The sequence below is a fragment of the Felis catus genome, chromosome A1 (genome assembly GCF_018350175.1).
Source record: "Felis catus isolate Fca126 chromosome A1, F.catus_Fca126_mat1.0, whole genome shotgun sequence".
In the NCBI taxonomy this organism is placed as follows: domain Eukaryota; kingdom Metazoa; phylum Chordata; class Mammalia; order Carnivora; family Felidae; genus Felis; species Felis catus.
The window spans coordinates 130,601,200-130,628,555 of NC_058368.1; the positions used below are offsets into that span (position 1 = coordinate 130,601,200).

At 34.9% G+C, this 27,356-nt stretch overlaps 1 long non-coding RNA gene across 2 annotated transcripts in view; it reads left to right on the forward strand.

Annotated features, from left to right (window-relative positions):
• LOC111561358 overlaps positions 1 to 25,301 on the forward strand; it is a 63,996-nt gene extending 38,695 nt beyond the window's left edge. For both annotated transcript variants that reach the window (XR_006600485.1, XR_002743870.2), the window contains one exon: positions 23,625 to 25,301. This is a non-coding gene — a long non-coding RNA (uncharacterized LOC111561358). The remainder of the gene's footprint in view (positions 1 to 23,624) is intronic.
• Positions 25,302 to 27,356: the final 2,055 nt, after the last annotated feature.

Sequence of the window (27,356 nt, forward strand, 5' to 3'; positions counted from 1 at the left end):
ATCAATTATATTTAGTAATAATAAAAAAAGTTACAACATACATCAGAGAAATACAATGATGTAAGATACTACTATGAAAAATTGTATGCAAACAATTGGACAAGTTAGAAGAAATGGATAAATTCCTAGAAACATACATTCTTCCAAAAGTGAGTCAGGAAGAAATAGAGAATCTGAACAGACTAATTACTAGTAATGAAATTAAATCAGTAATCAAAAAACTCCCAACAAACAAAACTTCAGGACTAGATGGTTTTACCGGTGAATTCTACCAAATGTTTAAAAAAGTATGTTATCTAACTGGAATTAAAATGAAAACATATGGACATGTGGTATATAGCCAATGGACTATTTCTCAGCCATAAAAAAATGAAAACTTGCCATTTGCAATGATATGGATAGAGCTAGAGAGTATTATGGTAAGCAAAGTCAGAGAAAGACAAACACTGTATGATTTCACCCATATGTGTAATTTAAGAAACAAAACAAGTTAGCTAAGAGAAAAAAAAAGAGAGGCCAACCAAGAAAGAGACTCTTAACTATAAAGAGGAACATAGTTCCTAGAGGTGGTGGCAAGTGGATGGGTTAAATAGGTGATGGGGATTAAGGAATACACTTGTGATGAGCATTGGGTGTTGTATGGAACTGTTGAATCACTATATTGTACACCTGAAACTAATATTACATGCCATGTTAACAGGAATTTAAATAAAATATTTAAAAATTAAAGAAAGGTTAATACATATTCTTCTCAAACCATTGCAAAAAAAAGAAGAATGAAAGCTTCCAAACTCATCCTATGAGGCCTTTGTTACCCTGATAACAAAACCAAAAAAGATACTATAAAAAAAGGGAAACTACAGAGAAATACCCTGATGAAGACAGATGTAAAAGTCCCTAAAATAAGAGCAAACCAAATGCAATACAGTAAAAGAATCATTCACCAAAATCAAGTGGAATTAATTCCAGGAAAAAAGGATGGTTTAATAGAAATCTATCAACATGATTATTCACATGTACAAAATGAAGGATAAAAACTATATGGTCATTTCAACAGATGCAGAGAAAGCATTTCACAAAATTCAACATCCGTCCATGGTAAAAACACTCAATAAAGTGGGTTTAGAAGGAAGATACCTCAACATAACAAAAGCTATATATGATAAGCCCACATTTAATATCATACTCAATGGTAAAAATTGAAAAGCTTTTCCTCTAAGATCTGGAATAAGACAAGAATGTCTACTCTTGCTAGTTTTATTGAGCCTGGTATTGGAAGTCACATCTCCAACAAACAGAATAAAAAGAAAAAAAAGGCATCAAATCAGCAAGGAAGAAGTTATATCTCCCTGAAAGGGGAGGAGCATGGTTCCTGCCCTACCTCTGACACAGCCTCCAAGCTGGGGTGGGGTTTAGCGTACCTGGGACAACTCAGGTTTGGCTAAATTTGGTGAGGGACCTTGCTATCCCCATCCCAGCCCAGGGTCTAACCTGACTCCATGGTAATCCTTGGCCATTCTCTGTGTGATACACACACAAATACTCCTTCTCCCCCTCCCACAGCTTAGTGTGAATCTTCTTATTTTCTTGATTTTTCATGTTTGTTAATTTTATTTGGGGGCTGGATGAGCCAGAGGGTCAGAAATCTGCCTTTTGTCCCCACTACTTGCATTCTGGTTACGGTGTATGTGTGATTTTGGGTTTTTCAATGGTGGTTCTATTTATATTAAACCCCTGGCTGGTGTAAAAAAAAAATCAGCCTTCTAGATGCCCCTGTTAGTAACAACTAATGGTAACAATACACTTATCATAATGAACACATTTCACTATGTTGTATACCTGAAGCGAATATATCACTATACCTCACTTAATATACATACAAATACATACATATATGCACAGAAGAGATAACAAAGGCTGGAGAAGAGGTGGAGAAAATACATTCTTATACACTTCTGTTGGGATCATAAATTGGTACAGCCACCATGAAAAATAGTATGGAGGATCTTCAAAAATTAAAAAAAATGAATTCCTATATGATTCAAGAATTCTACTTCAAGTAATACATCCAAAGTAAATGAAAACACTAACTGAAAAAGGATATCTACTTTCCCATGGTCATAGCATTATTTATAATACCAAGACATGGAAACAATTTAAATGTCCATAATAGATAAATGTATAAAGAAGTTGTGGTGTTTATACAACATTACCCAACTATTAAAAACAAAACAAAAAACCACAAAAAACAAACAAAAAAACTAAGGAAATCCTGAAATTAGTGCTACTGTATATGGACCCTGGCAGCATTATGGTAAATGAAATGTCAGAGAAAGACAAATATTGTATGATCTCTCTTATATGTGGAATCAAAAAAACAAAAATTCATAGATTGTATTTGGGATTATCACAGGGGGTTAGGAAGAGCAATGAGAGAAAGGTGGTCAAAGTGTATAAACCTCCAGTTAAAATATAGATAAGTGGGGCGCCTGGGTGGTTCAGTCAGTTAAGCATCTGGCTCTTGATTTCAGCACAGGTCATGATATCATGGTTAGTGAGTTTGAGCCCTGAGTTGGGCTCTGTGCTGACAGTATGGATCCTGCTTGGGATTCTTTCTCTCTACTCTGCCATGCCCCCCCCCCCCCCCCCGCCCTCAATATAAGTAAACTTAAATGTTTTTTAATTAAAAAACTGTAAGTAACAGGTATGTAATGTATAGCATGACAGCTGTACTTAACATGATCTATGTATGAAGGTTATTAAGATACTAAATCCTGGGGCGCCTGGGTGGCTCAGTCGGTTAAGCATCAGACTTCAGCTCAGGTCATGATCTCACGGTCCGTGGGTTCGAGCCCCGCGTCGGGCTCTGGGCTGACAGCTCAGAACCTGGAGCCTGTTTCAGATTCTGTGTCTCCTTCTTTCTCTGGCCCTCCCCTGTTCATGCTCTCTCTCTGCCTCAAAAATAAATAAATGAAAAAAAAAAAAGATACTAAATCCTGGTAGTTTTCTTCAAAAGGAAATTTCCTTTCTTTTTTTTTTGCTTTCTTTTCTTCTATTTATAGGAGATGATGGAGGTCAGTAAGCTTATTGTGATAATCATTTCACAATCTATGTAAATCAAGTCATTATTGCTGTATACCTTATACAGTGATGTATCTTAACTGCATCTCAATAATACTGGGGGGAGGAGGGATAAAAGAGAAATGCCATGAGACCATGAAGGAGATTCACTCCTATGTGGGAGAGGAGGAAGAAGGAAGGTGGGGGAAGAGAGGCATTAAGACTAGAGCAGAGTTCTTTTTTTTTTTTTTTAGGTTAATTTATTTTGAAAGAGAGAGAGAGAGAGAGAGACAGAGAGAATGAGTGGGGGAGGGACCGAGAGAGAGGAAAAGAGAGAGAATCCCAAGAAGGCTCCATGCTGTATGCTGAGACTAACCATGAGATCAAAAGCTGAGCCAAAGTCAAGAGTTGGATGCTTGACCAACAGAGCTACCCAGGCGACGTGACTAGAGCAGAGTTCAAAGATAATTTTGGCAAAGTTGATAAAGAGTCTTGAAGCCAATGTGCCCATTACCATAATCCTGTATCTCTCAGGAGTGTCTTTCTCAGTGTACCTGCCAAGCTCCATTATTAGTGGAAAGCAGCCTGTCAGAAGTATGGTGTTGACACTAACTCACTGGTGAATTTCAGAGAGAATCACTGGGGGCCAGTTAATTATATTTCCTGTGGTGGAAGATCTGAGAGGCACATTTTCATCTTCAGCACATTCATTTTTTTGGCAAACAAAGCAGCAATATTGTGAATCAAAATAAGGTATCAGCTCTATCTTTTTAATGTAGCTGGTGGAAGATGACACACTCTGGCAGTTCTAGAAGGCTCTACTCACATTTTACCTATGAGAAAAGGGAGTGTTGTACTCCTCCTATAGACAGCATAGGTTTCCCCACTGTGGAACCACAAACTGGCACAACTGACAAAATGCAACATCATCCCATTTCAGCCCTAAGAGTATCTAGAACACCCTGGATCCCAAAACAGCAGAACCTAGGAGAAGTAAGCTCTATCCAGGAGGTTATTTCTATACATAGAACATCTACCCATTCACATGATCCATGTTTTGCTGGCACTTGCCCTACGGTTACCTTTTTTTGCCCCTCAAAAATGTCCTTTCTCTACATTGTTTGCTGGATTCTCCAGAGACTATCCCTCAATTTTACACCCCAATCCTCTTAGCTACTACAAAACATCTGATATTTTAGCTTCTCCCATTCTATTCAGCTTCCACTAGCCACCACCAAGTAGTTACTTCTTGCAGTTTTGTTGTGGGGAGACTTTGAAGATGGCAAAACTGTGTGTGAATGCTTTAGTGAAAAACAACCTTATTGTATTTCTGCAAAAATTAAGAGAATGGCTTTGCCTGTTGCAAGTTGATTGCCTATTATTTTGAATATTTTAATTACTATTTAATTATTCTTATGATCCTAGGTGAGTATGTAAATATATAAAAGGAATATGTAAATATTCTTATGATATCTAGGTTTTATAGATCCTTTGGCAACAAAGCTTTCTGTCAGCACGTCAGTATTCTTCTTTTCCCTCTTTATTATATGGAGATAGGAGTTTATTTGGAATTAGGCCAAAAGGCACATCTTGGGAAAAATAACATACTGTAACTCATGATTTCCTTTCCCTTTGTTGACTAACTCTTTGTTGCTGGGCCAAGCTTATGTGTTGTATTACTTCTTTGCTGAGAATGACTTCTCCCCTAGGAAACTCCCCAATCCTTGCTGCAAATATATCCTTGCTAGCCCATCCTACCAGTTTGCTAGCCAACCCCTGACACGTTGTAATCCCAGTGGCAGATAGGCTCCAACAGCACTTTGCTGAATAAAAGCACCTCCTGTTACTGTTCTAGGCAACTAATATAATTTCTTATCTGGTGTAGCATTTCAGTTCTTCTCCTAAGAATCTCAGTTTTTTTTCAACTAGAGTTATCAAGGCATTCACTAACTGATTATTTCTCTGAGCACAATGATAAAAATGTATTCTTAACTCAAAGGGAGATAACCCATGTCAAACTGATTCTACCTTAATATATTTGGTGTGCTCTTTTTGTCCATGCCCTCCTGGAGAAATCCAATTGAATTCTTAACATTCATCTTAAAAGCAGTAGAACACAAGGACAGCAAAGTAACAGTTGGCCATTCATCAAAGAAAATTGAGCAAAATGTATAGTGCATTTCGGGCTCAGATCATTGTATTTTGAAGAAATACATGCCAATTGTAATGATGACAAAAATAGCAGCTACCTTTTGCTGTTATCTCCTTTGTACTGGGCATTGATGTGTACTGTATGTGCACTATTCTAATCCTTACTGTTACCCTGCCAGTTTCAGGTAAGATTATCATCCTATCACACCCGTGTGGAAATTGAGGGTTACTTCTCCCAACTTTGCAGTTGTGACTGTGCTGGTATTTGGGTTGTTCTCTAATACAGCCCTTCCTGTTAATTTATTTAATAAATCATAGGCACCTAAGATGTTAGAGGGACACTGAAGCAACAATGGTGGAATGGTCTTAAAGATCTTTCCCAAGTACTTGAGTCTATTTGCCAGAGAGTTTCAAATTGTGTTCTGGAGAATCCTAGGGTTCTTCTGAGGTTTGAAGCTGAAAGAGTCTAGGGGACAGATTTTGAGGTATTATGCAACGTTCCGTGCTTACTACTCCAAGTAGAAAGCTCCAGTTTTTATTTTTGTTTATATGTATATTTTTTGTATATGCTTTATACAATGAGAATTCACTTGGTTTGTTTAAAAAATCTGAAAGCCACTGATGATATGCAATGTGTTTTAATAATTTAGAGAAAAATCTCAAAATTACTTCAATGCTTCTCCTAAATCTGTATCTTATTTTGTTTGATGGCCCGATTATACCAAAAGGAATCTTCCACATTAAAATTCCCTCTCCCTTGCTACACAGTAACTTCCTGGGTTACAGAATTAAGTAGTGGCTAAGAGCACAAGCAATGTATTATACTTTATTAGAAGCCTGGCTTTACTACTTACTACTCTCTCTGTGACTTTGGACAATTCACTCAGACTCTCTTTCTCATCTGTCAAATGAGATTAATAATAGCACCTTTGCCACAAGGTGATTGTAAGGATTAGGTGAATGTAAAACAAATATTCTCACATGGTAAATCATCAGTAATTGTGAGGTATATTTATGAAATGTCTGCCTAACTCTAGTGATCACCTTGAATAGGACAGTAAGGTGTCATCCTTACTGTAAGTAAGCACTGGGACAGTAAGCCCATCTTCAATAAGCTTCTATAGATCTCAGTTTCAGTCATTGCATTTGATTACTTTCTATTCATAGGGTATATACTTTAATTTGTATCCTAAACTGATAAAATTTACTTTTCTACTGCTCCCACTGTGTACTATTTTACTATTGCCCTTGACAGCATCAGTTTTTAAAAAAAATTCCATGAATATTATTTTTATGTTAGTATGAAAATACAGGTTTCAATCTGTAAACAAGTAAAAAAATGGCGAAAAGTACATACCTATCTTACTTTGAATGTGAGTGGACTATATCCTCCAATCAAAAGACACAAAGTGACTGAATGTATAAGAAAACAATACCCATGTATGTTGCCTACAAAAGTCTCACTTCAGATCTAAAGACACCTGCAGACTGAAAGTGAAGGGATGAAAAATCATTTATCATGCAGATGCAAGCAAAAAAAAAAAAGCTGGGGTAGCAATACTTCTTTTAGACAAAATAGACTTTAAACAAGGACTGTAAGAAGACACAAAGAAGGACACTACATAGTCATAAAGGGAGCACTCCAACAGGAAGATATAACAATTATAAGAATTTGCGCACCCAACACGGAAACACCCCAAAACATAAAGCTACTATTAATAGAATAAAAAGATTAAAAAATTGGCAGTGATATAATAATAGTAGGGGGTCTTAACACCCCAGTCTGGATTATCTATCCATTGATGTAAAAATTAATAAGGAAACAGCGACTGTGAATGACACAGTGGACCAGATCTAATAGATAGGTTCAGAATATTCCATCCCAAAACAGGAGTAAACAGATTCTTTTCAAGTACATATAGAACATTCTCCACAATAGATCACATTAGGCCATAAAAACAAACAAAAAACCAAAACCAAATCTCAACAATTAAAAAAGACTGAAATCATATCATGCATCTTTTCCAACCACAATGGTGTGAACCTAGAAACCAATCACAAGAAGAAGTCTGGACAGAACACAAACACATGGAAGCTGAATGAAGTGCTCCTAAACAACTAGGGGGTCAACCAAATCACCAAAGAGGAAATTTAAAAATACAGGGTCCAAACACAATGGCCCAAGATCTTTGGCATGAAGCAAAAGCTTTTCTAAGAGGGAAGATGATAGCATTACAGATCTACCTAAAGAATCAAGAAAAATGTTAAACAACCTAACCTTATGCCTAAAGGGTCTAGAAAAATAAGAACAAAGCCCAAAACCAATAGAAGGAAGGAAATAATAAAGATTAGAACAGAAATAAATGAAATGGAGACCAAAATAAACTGAATGGAATGGATCTATAAAACCAGGAAAAAGGTTCTTTGACAAGATCAACAACATCTATAAACCTTAAGACAAACTTGAAAGCAAGTAAGAAAGGGAGGGAGGGAAGGAGGAAGGGAGAGGGAGGGAGGGAGGGCAGGAAGGAAGGAAGGGAGGAAGGAAGGAAGGGAGGAAGGAAGGAATGGAGGAAGGAAGGAAATTCAAATAAAATCTTAAATGAGGGAGATAAGTAACAACAGATACCACAGAAATACAAAAGATTCTGACAGAATATTATGAAAAATTATATGCCAACAAATTGGACAACTTACAAGAAGTGGATATATTCCTAGAAACATATAAACTTCGAAAAGTGAATCAAGAAGAAATTTTCAGCAGACTGATTATTAGCAATGAAACTGAATCAATAATATAAAAACTCCCAACAAAAAAAAGTAGAGGATCAGATGGCTTCATTAGTGAATTCTACCAAATATTTAAAGAAGATTTAATACCTATTCTTCTAAAATTATTCCAAAAAAATACAAGAGGAGGGAAAGTTTCCAAATTCATACTAGAAGACTGGCATTACCCTGATACTTTAACCCCAAGCTTAGAAATATGAACAATGTTCCTTCAATTTACATTCAATCTCTAAACTGGTGGGCCTGTGTGACTTTATTTCATACTGCCATGGTCCTGATTTAAGTATAGATCTCTGTCTTATTTTTTCAGGCTTCTAGAAGAAAGCCTTCTAGTTATTTTCTTTAGGTACCTTTTTTTCTTTTTTTTTTTTTTTTTTTGGCCTAAAATGTTATCCTTCAAAGAGAGATTTGTTGGAGATGGGTGGATTTGCTTCATACTTATTCACTGTTTAATACAAGGTCTCTGCCCAGGAGAAATGGCTGGTGATGGCTTAGCAGTAATCCAGTATGTCTGCAACTAAGGCTTTCTTTCATTCAGTAAACAAAACAAAACAAAGGAAAGCAACCACAAGAACAACAACAAAAAAACCTTTTTTCTTAAAAAAAAAAACAAACTTGATTCTTAAAAATAAAAAATGTTTTAGTCTTTCACGTGAATGCTTGAAACTTCATTTTACTGGGCCCTCTGTATAATAATACTGCTGCGTAGGCTTCCTGAGTATTTTTGCATCGCACATCTGAATAAAACTGATGAGCTTCACAGAAATACTCCTGTTTATTTGGTGCTTTGGAATACTGCATTAACACCATAAAACAAAAATTACCACACTACTTTTATTAGAAAATATTATCTCATATCCCAAATCATCCACTTTTCCATATGCAGTTAATGATTAGGAAAAAAAAAGATTTTCGTTAAGGTAAAAACTATATCCATTGAATATGAATTTTCAAATCATTGAAAAATATTATGAAAAGTGTTGGCAGTAATTAAAATGAGCTCTTTTACTTATTGTCTAATTACCTATCCTTTGTAAGTCCCTAGTTCTCTCTCTCTCTCTCTCTCTCTTTTTTTTAAGATTTATTTTTGAGAGAGAAAGCCCAAGTGGGGAAGGGGCAGAGAGAAAGGGGAACAGAGGATGTGAAGCTGGCTCTGTGCCGAGAGCACAAAGGTGAAGTCAGATGCTCCCCATGCAAGATATTCTTTAATTTTAAAGAGATACTCTTTTATTATTGAAGAGATATTTTGTAAAAACTCTTTGCTATGGTTCATATGTCTGAAACCTTTGTTCTTTCTGCAAGCAAGCTAAATAAGAATCCTTGAATATAGCTGTTCTCTGATAGTAATGGTGAATGTGGTCTAATTTTAATATTTAAACAACCTAAGATGACTAAAAGTACAATGTTAGTGATTGACCAGTTAAATTTTGAATCAAAAGACCTAAGGCATTTCTGCTTCTATCACAGTATTGTTGAATTTTTCAACAGTAACAGCAACAATGCCACCACCTCTAGTAACTATGTTCCTCTTTATAGTTAAGAGTCTCTTTCTTGGTTGGCCTCTCTTTTTTTTTCTCTTAGCTAACTTGTTTTGTTTCTTAAATTACACATATGAGTGAAATCATACAGTGTTTGGCTTTCTCTGACTTTGCTTACCATAATACTCTCTAGCTCTATCCATATCATTGCAAATGGCAAGTTTTCATTTTTTTATGGCTGAGAAATAGTCCATTGGCTATATACCACATGTCCATATGTTTTCATTTTAATTCCAGTTAGATAACATACTTTTTTAAACATTTGGTAGAATTCACCAGTAAAACCATCTGCTGCCTAAGACAGCTTCATGTAGCCACCTTTTTCATGATCCTGTTATACACATGAAGATTATTCTTGGTCTGGTGATCTGTCAAGCACAGGATAATTGACTTAAAACATTTTTTTGTCTAACATTTGCACAGTGGAACATTTTTTAAGCACTAATGGAAGCTTCAGGTAAAAAGACCACATTCTTAATCAGAGGTGTGTATATCAGGATACTGAGGCAAGAATGGACAAAGTAACATGTTTAAGATGAGTATAGAAGAAATCAGTGTCATAAAGCACATAGCTTCGGGTCTACCAGGGACATATATTAAGGAAATTGCAAAAGCTATAATCCAGGAAAGTAACTGGGATTAGAGAACAGAAAAAAGTCCGCTCTCAGGAACTGCTTGCATGGTTTGACTGCCGGGAATCTTGTTATACTAAGTTTAGTGATTTCCTTTTTGACTAGGAGCATTCTAATTTGGTCATTCCAGTTTTTAGTGGCATTTACATATCACTTCTTAAAAGTAACCCTTGGTTACGGAATCTGAATCGAAGTTATTTTTTCAGACTCACTTTAAAGGTGTTCTAGTTTAACTTTTATTTTTCCCTACCAGTACAGTAGTCTTTTAAGCCACTCATCTTCAGTAATGAGAGCAGACTTCTTAATTGGTGCTATTCTTCCATTTTGACAATATCCTTGACAATGCAATAATGCCAACAACCATAGGGCTTCAATCCAACATTATATTCAGACTTCATGCTAAAATAATGGTGTCTAGAGATCTACGTGTTGATTACAACTAAAATAGATCTGAGACGTAGTGCCATAGGCTTTGAAAAACAGAAGCAGTTGGAGTTATTTTGTAAAGGACTGTGCCACAAGTCAAAATTCCCTTTAGTGGTCCAGAAGATTAATATAGATTCATGATCAGTGCTTCTTAATCACTTTCTCAAGAGCCCTAGGTGTAGATGTCCATGATAAAGTGGAGGGGCTTTGCATTGGCTATATTAATCATATACGGGACAGAATGAAGTGAATCAGCAAATTTATTTTAGAGCCTGTATTTATGTGAACAATTCCTAAATTTCCTTCATTCAGTGAAGAAGAAGGCAGTATTTGATGCTCATTTGAAATAACTGTATTTTCCTATGAAAAGAAAGTTTATGATCAGGAAACTCATACCAACATAAATAACTACCATGAAATTCTCAATATGTATACTACCGCTGTATCAACATCCCATGATTTGGGTACAAAATTAATTGTATAATTTAGCAAACCTACCAAAATTTTAGTGAAATAGATAAAATCGATACCTGGCAAGGTCGGTGCCATTGACATTTGAATCACATGCTGCTTTTTCCTGACATGAATATATACCGACAGTGTTTATATCCATAGACAGGAATCGTTGGCCGATTGGTTTAATGTCAGCGTTTTCTTTAGAAAAAGGTGTGATCAATACAAATTAAGAGACATTGTCCTAGCATAGATATCTCAATTCTAAGAATAACAAAAAGGGATTTTTTGTTACTGCCTTTCTTTCAAACAAAAGTATTCTTAAAAAAAATTTTTTTTTTAAATTTTACAGAGATAGAGTACATGCACACGAGTTGGGAGAGGGGCAGAGAGAGAGACAAATCCCAAGCAGGCTCCATGCTCAGCACAGAGCCTTTTGTCGGGTTAGATCCCATGACCATGAGATCATGACCTGAGGTGAAATCAAGAGTCAGATGTTCAAGTGACCCAGTCACTCAGGTGCCTCTCAAACAAAAGTATTCTTACTTCATAAGATTTAGCACCCATGAGTTTTCAGGCATTTTGCTAGGTTCTGGCAGTAAATATAAAATGACTTTTATTTTTAAGTGACTTATGGAAGTTTAAGTTTACTTATAGAAGTTATTTATGGAAATAAGATTCAGAAATAAGATCATGAAGTACCTAGACAATTGCAATACAATGGCATTGGATTAAGACTACTGATTAGGTGCAATACAAGTTGGGATCGGGTGAATAAGGGAAACTTCTGGGGTAAGAAAGTGGTACATGAGCTAAGTCATGAAAAACTAATGGGGGCCATCTACAAAAAGAGAGGGTTGTATGAACGGTGGTATGCCAGAAGGAAGCACTCCTACAAAATCAAAGTTGAGAGAAAGTATGGTACGTTGGAAAATCTAAAAGTTGGTTACTGTGAAAGAAGATGGGCATCCTGAAATCTTTAATAAGTATACAGAAAGCGTTGATCTTATAGCAAGAAAACACTAAACATCCTACTTATAACTGGGGTATCTAAAAAGATTAGGTATTACTAGCAAAAGTCTCAAGAGCAAAAGAAAGATATTGTGGAAGGAAAGGCTTTAACTTAGAACATAGATGTTGTTTGGGTTTCTTTTTAGGAGTTTGTTTTTTCTTTTATTTCCCCCCAAATTGGGGAAGGTCAACAGGTGCCCGCAACAAGGACTTCAAAGATATGTAGAGTTATGTAGAGTTGATATCATGAATAAGGGTGGATTTTAGTTTCAGCATATGAAATGACTTTAGAATCTCATTCACATATTAAGTGTTAGAACTCACAAAATTCTTTGAGAATTTCCAGTACAAATAATATTTTCATTTGTATTTTACTCAAAGATTTATTGAACACTTTTGCAGAAAGTACTACCAAGGACAAGGATACAAAAGGACACAGTACATGGAAGTATCTCCTCAGAGAATGACACAGTATATGAAAGGTTTCTCCTCAGAGAAAGAGAAGAATAGTACATAATATGTGGAATAAAATACATGAGAAATGATTAATTGCTATAAGAAACTTAGGAAGACTTAAAGGAGTTACATTTGAATTTAACCTTGGGGGATTTTGAAAGGCAAAGTTCGGAACCAAAAGCAATTTTAGGGCCATAAACAGAGACTCCAAGGTTGAGTACCTCTTATTTTCTATGTAGTAGCTAGAGTTGTATGAAACATTAATCAGATCATATTGCCCTTCTACAGAAGAAAGAGAAAAGAGAACCAAGGACACTTTTTTGAATCCTAGATGGCTAAGTTTTTCAAGTTCCTCTGCATTTATTACAGACAAAATTTCATTTCTAGTTTGAGATAGAGAAAAAACTCAGAATCCAATGGAACAAATTAAGCTTTTACTTAAGTCAACAATTTTCTGCACCCAAGACTTCCTAAAAGTATGAATGTCACTGACAAAGATGTCCATGAGAATGTTCCTTTTTAATTGGCTTTTGTCACACTGCACGTTCACAGTACAGCTTCCAACAATACCAACAGAGCCAACACAATTTTATTTGTAAAACTCAAAAAAGTTTTGATCCTTTTGAACTAAGTTGAAAATATGGCATTACTCAGAGATACTTGCCTAAAATACTTGTGAATTGATTCTACTTCTAATCCCCACAGTTATTTGAAAAATTAAGACCACTAGGCTATACATGAAGACAGCCTTCACAACTTGTGACTATTTTGATGGATTATAAAATGCATTCTTGCTTCATGTGGCATTACCTATGCAGAATTTACTTTCCATGCTGTTAAATTGGAAATATATTCAAGGACATGAGCTTTAACATCTTAAGTGGAACATGGCATTTCTATGTGGATCTATGAGTATTCTATAATGTTCAATTCTTATTGCTATAAACTTTCTACGAGAACATTTAAGACAACATTTGCATTAGAAAACATTTTATTCAATGACATATATGGGTATGGTCTATTTTTGAGCTATTATAAATGCTAGATTTGATTAGAGAAATTTCACATAACCAGCCTATTTATGAAATGCACAGTTCAAAATATCTAAGGAATTACCAATTTTTTTTGTTGTTGCTGTTATTGTTGAAAAATTCAACAATACTGTGATAGAAGCAGAAATGCCTTAGGTCTTTTGATTCAAAATTTAACTGGTCAATCACTAACATTGTACTTTTAGTCATCTTAGGTTGTTTAAATATTAAAATTAGGACCACATTCACCATTACTATCAGAGAACAGCTATATTCAAGGATTCTTATTTAGCTTGCTTGCAGAAAGAACAAAGGTTTCAGACATATGAACCATAGCAAAGAGTTTTTACAAAATATCTCTTCAATAATAAAAGAGTATCTCTTTAAAATTAAAGAATATCTTGCATGGGGATAGCACTTTATTTTTACACAGTACTGTAAAGTATTCATTATTCTCTTTGATCCAGTCAACAATACTACAAGAATGCAAGGCAGAAGCTACTATTAACTTTTTACATTAAAAATGAAAAAAGGAATTAAAAAAGAATTAAATGAGATAAAGTGAATCACCCCAGGACTAATTACTAGTAAACTGTATTTACTGATAGCAGAATCTGCAGTGTTGTCTTAATAGCATGTTTATTTTTAAATAACCCATATTTCCTCAGCTTCTATGTTTGCTTGCCTTTAACAGCCTGCATCTGTGACTTTGGAGGCTGCCACAGGGCTATGACAACTACTTTTCCTGCATAGAAAGCAAAATGCTAGGATTTTATGTCTCTCCTGGGATGGTTCAGAGTCAATGACTAGGGCAGATAGTCTAGCCCAGCTCTCTTCTTGAGTCAGGACAAACTGACTCCATGTGGGTCAGAGAGATGCTAGCACTTTCTCTGTAATCACAGCCCTAGTTTTTTCTACTTCTTAGTCCTTCAGCCAGCCCTTACTTCTTATTGGGAGCAATTCTTTAATAAATTACTGCACAGAAATTCTCATCTCGGAGGTTTGGTGTTCTGTTTGTTGGTTCTTTGTTTGTATTTTTTTCCCCCAGAATCCAGACCATGAAATAAACTAAGGAAGTTGAGAAATGTAAAGTTTAAATATCCAGTATAAGAATGCATATTTCATATACGAGGAAAATAAAAATCAAACATAAGCACCATAATTTTTCTTTCAGTTGTTTGATGACAAAAGACTGGAATATGAGTGTTGAAGCTTTTACTTTACCATAAATTTACTTTCCTTTAATTTAAGTCCAAGTTAGTTAAGATGTAGTGTAATAATTGTTTCAAGAGTAGAATTTAGATATTTCTCTCTTACATATAACACCAAGTGCTCATCCCAACAAGTGCCTTCCTTAATGACCATCATCCATCTAGCCCATCCCCTGCCCCTTCCCTTTGTTATGTGTATTGAAGAATCTCTTAACCTTTTTGAGCCTGTATTTTCAAGTGTAAACTGGGAGATAATAGCACCTGCTCAGACTGTTGCATATAGGTATTGTGCTGGTAAAATAAATAGTAAAAATAATTTATCAACTATAAAATGTTCCAACAGCATTTCTCGAAATGTAAAAAATAAAACGTAGATTCCCAGGATCAACAAACCCTCTCCTCAAATGCACAGATGCACACTTAGGGAAGAATTAGGGAATCTGCATTTTTAACAAACACCCTAGTTGAGTTAGCTGAAGATTGTCCAAGGTACATACTTTTAGAAACTTCAAACTGTTGATGAGATGGTATCACCATCATCTACGAAGAATGGTCTTAATCTCTGACTTCTCTGTATAAAATCTAGTGTTTTGTTATAGGGTTTTAACATTATTAATTGATTTTCCCCATTATCTTCCTTTTACTTCTTACCTGACACTAGCAAAATTTTTATAATTTAGTCAAGGAAGTAAAATGAAACAAATCCAACAGAAAGACTAAATAAGCATATCAGAAAAAATTGAAAATGACCAGGAGGAAGTTCTTAAAAATTAGCTTTGATTTTTTTTCACACAGACAGTGCTTATTAATGAGTCATTAATATTAAAAAGTTTAGAGAAAAATAATATGGTGCCAGTTTAAAAAATGAATTCACCTACAGCACTCTTCAAGCCATGAATATAATTACCAAAGTTACATAAGAAACATGCAAAGCTTGAAGTAATTATACTTTCTAAGTTTTGGATCTTCTGCAACTTTACAGTTCAAATACATTCAGAGAATGTACACTGATACAAGGGTTATTAATTAGATATAATACTGACTGGCTATTATTGCCAATTGGTATTTTCTGCCTTTATGTATACTAAAGAGAAGTAGGCTTCTGTTTAGTTGACTTCAATTCTATCTATCTAAATACCAAAAGACTATGTAAAATATTTTAAATGTCTATTTGCAACCATATACTGGTATTTCTTTAAATTTAGGCATGATATCAATTATTCTAGTTAGCAAAACTTTGAACTATTAAACTGCAAAACAGTAACTTAGTTTCTTTTAAGGGAAATAAATGTAGTATATACTTTTTTGGCAAATTAAGTGATTTGATGCTTTGTCCATGCTGATGCCTCCCAAATTTTTATCTCCAGCACAGAACTCTCCCGAACTCCAGATTCCCATAACCAACTGCCTAAATAATGTGTGTTATAGGCATCTCAAAATTAACATGTCATCAACTGAATTCTTGACATACCCCTTAAGCTTCTTCCACCCCAGTCTTCTACATCATTCTACCAGTTGCTTATGACCAATGTATAGCTAAAAAGCCAAAACAAACAAATGTGGACATTGCAGTTACTCTACTCTTTCTCTTATACTATCTAATTTGTCTCATTGTAGTGATTTGTTAAAATATGTAATACATATTATGCCATTTCCCAAACTTTTCAGTGGCTTTCCATTTCACTCAAAAGACAATCATTATAAAGATCTATATATCTCTTAGTAATACAGAACCAGATCCTCTAATGCTTTCAATCACCTATGGCTCTCTAAGTTGGACCAGCCTACTCTGATCCAAATTATTTGACCACTGGCTCTCTTTGCTGTTCCTCAATCATGCCTGGAATGCTCTCTTCCCTAGGCCTTTTCATTGCCATCAGGTATCCAATGGCCTTCCTTGGCCAAATAATTCTTATTAAATGTTATTTCTCAATGTTATTTCTCAGTGTAGCTATCATCATATTATAATTTAAAATTATCCAACCCACACAACATAGTCTCTCATCGTCCACTGCTCTTTCTTTCTTTCACAATAGATTTGATGATCTTGTCACATCCTGTATAATTAGGTTACAATACTTGCTCACTTTCTTCCCACTTCTTCTAAATGTAAGTTGAATGAGGGAAGGAATCTTTATTTTTTTGAAAATCCTAACTAATGCATTTTTAAGCACTTACAAAAATGATTATCACATGGTAACAGATCAATGAATAATTATTGAATGAATGAATTCACATAAATGAAAAACAAAGAAACATTGTGCATTTCAGGAAACACGTAATGAGAAATGAGGTTCTAAGCAGAATGAACAGGAGAACTGGTTCTGGTGGAGATGGATAATCTGGGTAATATAAAGAACATTAAAATATTTCAGTTGGAATCCTCTGTTGTGAGATAATATTTAATTTATTAGTATTGGAAAGCTATAAAAGAACCAAATCAGAACAAGAAAGAGATCCCGAAATAAACTGTAGATGATGAAATTAAAAACAAGCCAAGAAAAACTCCAGAAGAATTTCATGGAAAATTGTTGAAAAACTTCTCAAAATATAGAGCAGCAAGATAGGAGAAGCAAACTCTAAGAAAAATTTAAGGAACACAGAGGACGGATTTAAGAGATCCAGTTTTCATAACAGGAATTCCAGAAAGGGGACACAGGTGAAAATAAAGTGAAGAATAATGGATACGATTTCTACATATGAATGTAAACATCTTCAGATTGAAAGAAAATTTCAGGCAGGATATACATAAAGATACACAGCACCTCTCAAAAATTTTCAGAACAAAAATCATTTAACACGCATACACACACACACACACACACACACACACACACACACACACACTCTATCATCTATCATCTATCCATTCAACAGGTGCACCAAAGAGAATCATTAGGAATAAACTTAACCAAGGAAATAAAAGACCTGTACTCAGTTGTCTAACTATAAAACACTGATTAAAGGAACTGAAGACGACATGAACAAATGGAAAGAACTAATAACCTCATGGACTGGAAGAATTAATATTGTTAAAATGTCAATATGACCCAAAGTTCTCTACAAGTTCAATACAATTCATATCAAAATACCAACAGCATTTTTTCACAGAACTAGAGCAAATAATCCTAGAATTTGCATGGAATCATAAAGACTCTAAAAGCCAAAGCAATCTTGAGAAAGAAGAACATAGCTGGAGGTATCACAATTCTAGATTTCAAACTATAGTGCAAAGCTGTAATATTGAAAACATTATGGCATTGGCACAAAAAGAGACACATAAATCAATAGAACAGAATAGAAAACCCAGAAATAAATGCATAATTATATGGTCAATTAATATACTAGCAGGAGGAAACAAGCATATACAATGGGAAAAAGACAGTCTCTTCAACAAATGGTGCTGGGAAAACTGGAGAATTACATGAAAAAGAATGAAACTGGACCCCTCTTCACACCATACACATTAATAAATTCAAAATGGATTAAAGACCTAAATGTGAGACCTACAACCATACGATTCTTAGAAGAAAACAAACCTAAGCAGTAATCTCTCGGACACTGGCCTTAGCAACATTTTTCTAGATATGTCTCCTCAGGTAAGGTAAGCAAAAGCAAAATCAACTATTGAGATTATAAAGGAAACCATCCACAAATGAAAAGGCAGCCTACTCAATGGGAGAAGATATTTACAAAAGGTATATCCAACAAGGGGTTAATATCCAAAACACAGAAAGAAACTATACAACTCAATACCAAAATAACAAATAATGCAACTAAAACATGGGCAGAGGACCTAATAATCAGGAGATGTGAATGAAAACCACAATGAGAGATCTCATTACACCTGTCTGAATGGCTAGAATCAAAAAGACGAGAAATAAGTATTGGAGAGGATATACAGAAAAAGTAACTCTTTTGCACTGTTGGGAATCTCAATTGGTGCAGCCACTGTGGAAAACAGTGTGAAGATTTCTCAAAAAATTAAAAACAGAAATACTATATGATTCCATGATTCCACTAAGGTATTAACCCCAAAAAAGCAAAAACACTAATTTGGAAACATATATGTACCCCTATGTTTATTGTGACATTATTTACAATACCCAAGATATAGAAACAACATAAGTGCCCACTGATACATGAATGAAGATGTATTCTACACATACAATGGAATATTAATCGGCCATAAAAAGGATGAGATCTTCCCATTTGTGACAGTGGGGATGGACCTAAAGGCATTATGCTAAGTGAAGAAAGTCACAGAAAGACAAATACCACATCAATTGAGTCATATGTGGAATCTAAAAACCAAACAAATGAACAAAGAAAAGCAGAAACAGACCCCTAGGTACAGAGAAACTGATAGTTTTCAGAGGGATAGGCAGAATGGGCAAAAAGACAGCGGAAGATACTGGCTTCTGTTCATGGAATGAACGTTACCGACATGAAAGGTACAGAATAAGCAGTACAGCCAGTGGTATTATAATAACACTGTAAGGTGACCGATGGTAGCTACACTTGTAGTGAGAATAACACAACATAAAGACTTGGCGGATCACTATGTTGTACACCTGAAACTAAGGTAACATTGTGTGCCAACTATAGTTCAATAAATAGAAGAAGAAGACGAAAAATAAGTAACAGAATATCTTTAAAAACCTGACATAACAAAGCAGAATTATAAACCAGTGAAGATATCTTCCAAAAAATTAAGGTGCAATAAAAACAATTTTGGGAAAATGTGTGATTAATAGCTAACACTACAAGAGATACTGAATTTCTTTCAACTGAAGAGCAATGATTCCAGACGGAAGCCTGGGGTCTTCAGAGATAAACATTACCAGAAATTTTAGGTATATGTATTTAAGAGTAATGATTGCTTAAAACACTAATAATAATAGTGGTATGTAGTTTAAAACACATAGAGCTAGGGGCGCCTGGGTGGCGCAGTCGGTTAAGCATCCGACTTCAGCCAGGTCACGATCTCGCGGTCCGTGAGTTCGAGCCCCACGTCGGGCTCTGGGCTGATGGCTCAGAGCCTGGAGCCTGTTTCTGATTCTGTGTCTCCCTCTCTCTCTGCCCCTCCCCCGTTCATGCTCTGTCTCTCTCTGTCCCAAAAATAAATAAACGTTGAAAAAAAAAATTAAAAAAAAAAATAAAACACATAGAGCTAAAATATAAACAATAAGACGAAGGCAAGAAGGTGGATAAATGCAATTTTACTATTATAAGGTCCTTATGTGTTATGTGGTAGAATATTAAGTGAAGATGTACTCTAATAAGCAAAAGATGCATTTGTCATCTCCATATGAAACATAAATATGACATTACCCCAAAACAATAGAAAACAAATAACTAGATTATAAATGTAAATTTGTCTATATCAGCAACTAAATAAAATAATAATTGCTATTATACACTGATGATATAATTTTATACATAGAAAATCTCTATGTATCTGTAAACATAGTAAGTACATTAATCAAGGTATCTAGATACTAGCTCTGTACAACAATATATTTTTGTATACCAGAAACAAATATTTGGAAGCTGAAAAAAATATGTATGATAGCATCAAATACTCTATCAAATACATAAACATAAATTTAAGAAATGTAAAAAATTTTTATACTTACAACTACAAAAAATTGCTGCATGAAGTGAGAGAGCATCTAAGTAAATGGAAAGGTATTTTATGTCCATGGAATGGAAGATTCAATATTGTTAATATGTTAACTTTCCCCAAATTGATTTGCAGATTTACTACAATTCCACTCCAAGCTTCAGAAATATTTTCTTTTGTAAATATTAACAGACTAAAATTTATATGGATGTGCGAGGGACCTAGACAAAATAATACTGAAAAAGAGACATAATTGAAGGTCTTATACTACATGATTTCAGACAGTCTGTAAAGCTACAAGAATGTGTGGTTGACACAATGATACTTATATAGATCAATAAACAGAATGGAGCCCAGAAAGAGACCACAAATTATTTTCAATATAGAAAGAAAAAATTATTTAAAAGGACATATAAAGCATTTTCATTAAGTGTCTCTGGAACAACTTTTTGTGTTTTTATGTATGTTTATACACATACACATACATATGTATATAGGTTGAAAATAAAATTTGACCCCTTAACTCTGTTTACATTGTTCATAAAAATTAATATTTTACCTATTTCTACATCTGGAAACAAAAATATATATATTCTAGAAATAAAACTTAAGTGAATGTTTTTCTGGCTTTCAAGCAGGCAGTTTCTTAACACAGAAAAGCCACCACAAAAGAAAACACATGAAAAATTATATTTTACCAAATTTAAAACTTCTGTGATCTGAAGATACCATATAGGAAAGTAAAAAATGCAAGATATAGACTGGACGTCATATGAGATATATGATATGAAACAAAAAATTGATACGTAAGATATATAGCAAACTTCTACCAATTAGGAGAAAACAAACACCATTTAAAAAAAAAGTGGACAGGGGCGCCTGGGTGGCTCGGTGGGTTAAGTGTCCGACTTCGGCTCAGGTCATGATCTCACGGTCCGTGAGTTCGAGCCCCGCATCAGGCTGTGTGCTGACCGCTCAGAGCCTGGAGCCTGTTTCAGATTCTGTGTCTCCCTCTCTCTCTGCCCCTCCCCTGTTCATGCTCTGTCTCTCTCTGTCTCACAAATAAATAAACGTTAAAAAAAAAATTAAAAAAAAAAAGTGGACAGAAATATCTACAAAGATACTCCACACACACACACACAAAATTCAATGGCCAAAGAGCATATGAAAATTTGGTCAAGATCAGTACTCATCAGTGAAAAACAAAGCCACAATGAATAATGGTAGAATGTGTGATCTTAAAAATTTTGATGAGACTGGGTGTCGGTAGGAATGTGTAACAAAGAAAATTTTCATAAATTGCTGGTATTATTGTAAAATGCTCCAGCCTTTTGATCAACTAATGATTTCTTTCAAGTTTGCACACAGACTTGCTCCATGGCACAACAAATTGACTCCTAGGAACTGGAGAAATAAGCCTTTTTGTCTACAAAAAGACAGGTACAAGAATATTCATACCAGCTCAATTCGTAACAGTCTATAGCTGAAAATAACCCAAAAGCCCATCAATAGAAGAAAATATACATGAACTTTGGATACTGGTAACAAAGGAAGACTCCTCAGCAATATGAAAGGAAAGGACTATCGATCCATACTAACACATACATGAACTTTATTTTTTTTTAATTTTTATTTATTCTTGAGAGAGAAACAGAGCACAAGCAGGGGAGAGGCAGAGAGAAAGGGAGACACAGAATCGGAAAGCAGGCTCCAGGCTCTGAGCTGTCAGCACAGAGCCCCATGGGGGGCTCAAACTCAGGAACCGCAAGACCATGACCTGAGTGGAAGTTGGATGCTCAACCAACTGAGCCATCCAGGTGCCCCAATACATAGATGAATTTTAAAAACATTTTGGTGAAAGAAGACAGACATAGAAGAGTACATATGATATGATTTCATTTATAAGACATTCAGTAATAGGCAAAATTAATTTGTGATGACAGAAATTAGGAGCCGCTGGACCAAGTCACAAGGTGCTTTCCAGAGTGATAGATTCTTTCCCTTGTTTTGGGTAATGGTCATATCATGTTTATATTTCTCAAAATTCTCTTTACTGATTTTAAATTTTAACTCAAAATACTAATTCTAAAAACCAAAAATGAGATCTAGAATTAATTATCATAAAATATCTCAAAAGAGCTCTAGAATTAAGTGTCAGATCGTAATACTCTTTATAAACTCTTAGGAAGACAAATAAGAATGGCAGCTGTAGACTTTGGAAGAATTTTAAGGTACTCCTTCCATCAGTTTCTTGTCTCATTTTTTTTTTGATCATAAATTATTTGGGGTATGGCTCTGCAAATTAAATGAATTTAAATCTTTGATTACTTTAAGTCCATTGGTAGATTCTCATTGTAAATTTAACATCACAGAGAAATTTCCAGTAATTTACTCAAACAACAACAAACAAAAAACAAAAAAAAAAAAAACCCATCACTTTCATTTAAGTAAAAAACACCCAAACTCAAACTGAGTCAAACTCCATTTCTTTTGAAGCTTTTCTGAGCTGAGACCTCCTGGTTCATATCCAAAATTTGGATTTAAGAAGCATTTAAATATTTAGCAATATACACAGGTATCTTAGCTTGGAATTATTCCTCAGATTCTAGGTACTAATTTGTAGGGAGCAACATACATTTGCTGACACTTGTATAACTCTTGAAATTTCTTGTTATTCTTTATGTGGACCAAAATAAAACAAAACAAAAACACTCTGATGCAATTGGGAAAAACTACATGATTATTTACAGTATTTTTCTGATAGTTGCTGCACAACAATTGTTAATAATAGATATTTTTTCCTTACTCAACTCTTTCCTACTTAGAGCCGAAAGAAAATGCTTTACATCTTTACAATCTGAGGCACTGGTTCTCTGGACAGGATTGGTAATAATTATTGCAGTCAGCTCTAATACATTGCAAATGTCATTGTTCCCCAAAACGATTTTCTCAAAGACCAACACTGTTGATTTAGCTGCTTGTCAGTAGTTTCTCATGGCTTTTGTCAAGTTTTATAATCTCTCGATCACATTTCAAGGGCTAACGAGTATTCGTGTCTTCTAGATTTCTTAAACAGATTATTTCAGAGCCTATGAGGTTCAATATATCCTACAAACAGAAATATTTTCCTGTTTTTTGATGGCAATTAATGGCTAGGACAATTCTATGCAAAAGAATTCAAAGTTAACACAAACTGAATTCATTCACTGATACCAAATCTTCTTTCTCTCTCCCTCTAGGTTTCTTCACAGATGTGTTTGACTATTGCTAAGCATCTCAACAAATCTTCAGCCTACAGACTTCCAATCTAGAAATGATGTGGGGATCAAGAAACTCGACTATCAAGAAGGGAGGGTGTGGAAGAAGAGAGATAGAGAATAACACACAGACTCATTTTTTATTCCCTACCAACTTGTGACTGTTGACACAGAGGCTGCCTTTGCTGAAATTTACCATATTGAGATAACTGATTTATTGTATCACCAAAGAATACATGGTGTGTTTAATATACAGGGAAGAAGTGGAGGTAAAGAAATGGTCAGTGCCTACACAGAGCTGTCAAGAACTTGTGCTGCAAACCTCATTTTGCCTTTTTTCCCCATTCAGTAGGAACTCTGTGAATAAGAGAAGCATAGAAATGATACTAGTCTACTGCACACTCCTTCTTGAATTGCCATGCAAATCTGTTCATCAAAATTACCGAGTAGAATTAAATCATACAATTAGACCTAATCACCTAGGCCACATCATCACAGTTGAAACATCTTAAACATACCCAAGGTGATCTAATTTAAAAACTTGGCATTTTGTGGGGATCTATTAACACTTTCCTATTTGGAGGACACAGCAACTCCTTTACTCCACTCTTATTAAATATTTATATGCATGACATCAGTGTTCTGAAAATACCTTGTGTGTTATAAAGCCAATATATGGTTTCTCCAAAAGGAAAGCATTAAAATAATTTGCTTAGAGAAATTAGGGTTATAGATTTTTAAATTAATTTAACTCCACATATTTACTCTTATAGAAATGGGCACCAGAGTGAAAACAGGGAGATAGGAATCCAAGATACTGATGGTGACCAGGACCAAGGTGCCATCAGGAATGTACTGAAGTGATTGGATTCAAAATATATATTGCAGTCAAAGAAATTGCTAATGAATATAATGTAGAAGATGGGAAAAAAGAATTCCTGATTGAAGAATTGGGAAAACTAGAGGTGCCTGGGTGGCTCAGTTGATTAAGTTGCAGCTCTGAATTTTGGTTCAGGTCATGATCTAATGGATTTTGAGTTTGAGCCCCTCATGGGGCTCTGGGCTGACAATGCAGAGCCTTCCTGGGATTCTGTCTCTCCCTCTCTCTGCCCCTCCCTCACTTGCCCTCTCAAAAATAAACACCCATGGGGGGGAAAAAAAAGAAATGGAAAAACTGAAACAAATAAAAATACTTTGGACCTTACACATTTATAATCTCTCTGAAGAGAGATTTTTCCCCCCCCAGATCACTTCATCCCACAAAGAAAACTCAAAGGTCTTCAGCAGGCTATGGGCAATTCATTAAAGAATGGCAAAATCATAGGGTAGTCTGAAGTACATATATTAGAGACCTGGGTTCAGCTGTGTGATCTTGAGGACACCATCTAAACATTCAGGCCTGTTGCCTCAGTTTAACAAAGGTCAATGATAATGCTCTACAAAGCTTTCGTAAAGGTCAAAAGAGATAATGCCTGAAAAAATGCCATTTGATGGAAGTTAAAGTTGTATTAATTGTGTCTTTTAACTTTTCTGTGTGTTTCTTATCACAACGTCATATCCAAACAGGGTCTTTTATAGCATGCAGTTTATTTGGATCTAAACATTTCATTGATATTAAGATATATAATGTGTAAAAAAATTACATATTATGTTATTAATATTAATTTACTTAAATGATATATAATTATATTAATTACATAACTATATAAGTATTTGTATAGGCATATACAAACTAACCAAAAACTAAAAATGAGAAAACCAAGCCCCCCCCACTCCCGCTCTTTTTTTTTTTAGGCTAATACTGCTGCAAAGTTTCACAATGAAAAAGGAATATGGCAGCAAAGATAGCTCTTTTTCAGACTTATTTATTCTTTTCAATGCTAGGTTGGTCAAGGAATGCCTAAAGCTCTGCAGCTCAAGTCTCTGGAGCAGGTCATTTTTCTGATTTTTTTTTCCCCCTCTGGAATCTGTCCAAGGAGAAAGGCAAAGGCTTTGGTTGAACAGCATTTATCACACTGGCCAGCTCATTCACTTGAATCAGTAGCACTATTTAAATAAGAATCAAGACAGTGAAAACATCAGGAGTCTCCTTGAAGGATGCTTCCAGTTGGAAGGATTTTTTTCTGCTATTTATCTCCAAAAGCATGTTAGTATCTCTCTTAGTACTTTTCACTGTCATTATAATATACATGTGCATGTGTGTCATATCATACACATATACACATATACTTACATGTATGTATTTTCATTATATAGCACATGTATTATACTATAAATATATGCTAACATGCTCTATGTAGACCATCACTTTTTAAGTTATTGCTTTCTGTAATAACCTAGCACCTGGTTTATACTGGAAAGTCAAATTTATTTCAGATGAATCAAAGAATTAATGATTGCATGGATGGCTAGATAAATGGATACAATGTTTAGGCAAAACTCTAAATAGTCAGAAAAATAGGATGAATTTATTACTTTCGTAGTAGGCATATTTACGTAAAAATTGCCTCTCTTTAACCTGTTTAGAAGACTTTTTATAGCAGTCACATTCATTTATTCATTCAACAAATATTTGTAAATAAGTTTTTAAATGTTTATTTTTGACAGAGAGTGCACGTGAGAGCTGCGGAGGGGCAGAGAAAGAGGATCCTAAGTGGGCTCTGTGTTGACAGCCAAAAGCCAGATGCAGGGCTCGAACTCAGGAATCCTGAGATGACCTGAGCTGAAGTCCGACAGTTAACCAACTGAGCCATCCAGCGCCCTCAATATTTTTAATACTTCTTTAATGTATTTATTTTTGAGAGAGAAAGACAGAGCATGAGTGGGGAAGGGACAGAGAGAGAGAGGGAGGCACAGAATCTGAAGCAGGATCTGGGCTCTGAGCTGTCAGCGGAGAGCCTGACACGGGGCTTGAACTCAGAAATGGCGAGATCATGACCTGAGCCCGAAGTTAGTCGCTTAAAAGACTGAGCCACCCAGGTGCCCCGGTTTTTAAATAAATGCTTTGACCAAGGTACTCTGCTAGATACTGAGTATACAATAGTAAAAATAAAAACAGTTTATGCCCTTATAAGTATCATCTTTCAAGATATGCCCTTGAGCTAAATTGTAGATTAATACCTGAGTTGCAAAGTAAGTTAATAAAAGGTAACCTTTGCTTAGGCTGTCCTCCCTCACCTCTTCCAAACCTTCCCAATCACTGCTCCTTTAGGTTTGGGGGCCTACTCTGGTATTTTCATAGTCACCTTGCAATCACAGTACTTACTAATGTGTTTGAAAGTTTTGCAGGGACTACCCTCTCTTCAAGAATATAAGAGAGAAAATAAACTTTTTTCAAACATTACACACATTACTGATTTTCTTAAAATAGTCATAGTCACCTTGCAATCGCAGTACTTACTAATGTGTTTGAAAGTTGTGCAGGGACTACCCTCTCTTCAAGAATATGAGAGAAAATAAACTTTATCAAACATTACACACATTACTGATTTTCTTAAAATAATGATGTAAACTAAATCATTTCATTATCTCTTATGCTATGTAGATGATTTTTGAAGAGTAATATGTTAGGTGGAATATATTTTATTGGATACTTAGAAGAAATATACTGCAAATTTTCCTCTTGAAGGAATGAGGTCATAATGATTTAATATTGATAAAGGTAAAATGTACATAGTTAAGTTTTAACTTATTTCCCCTAATAGACTGTAAAAT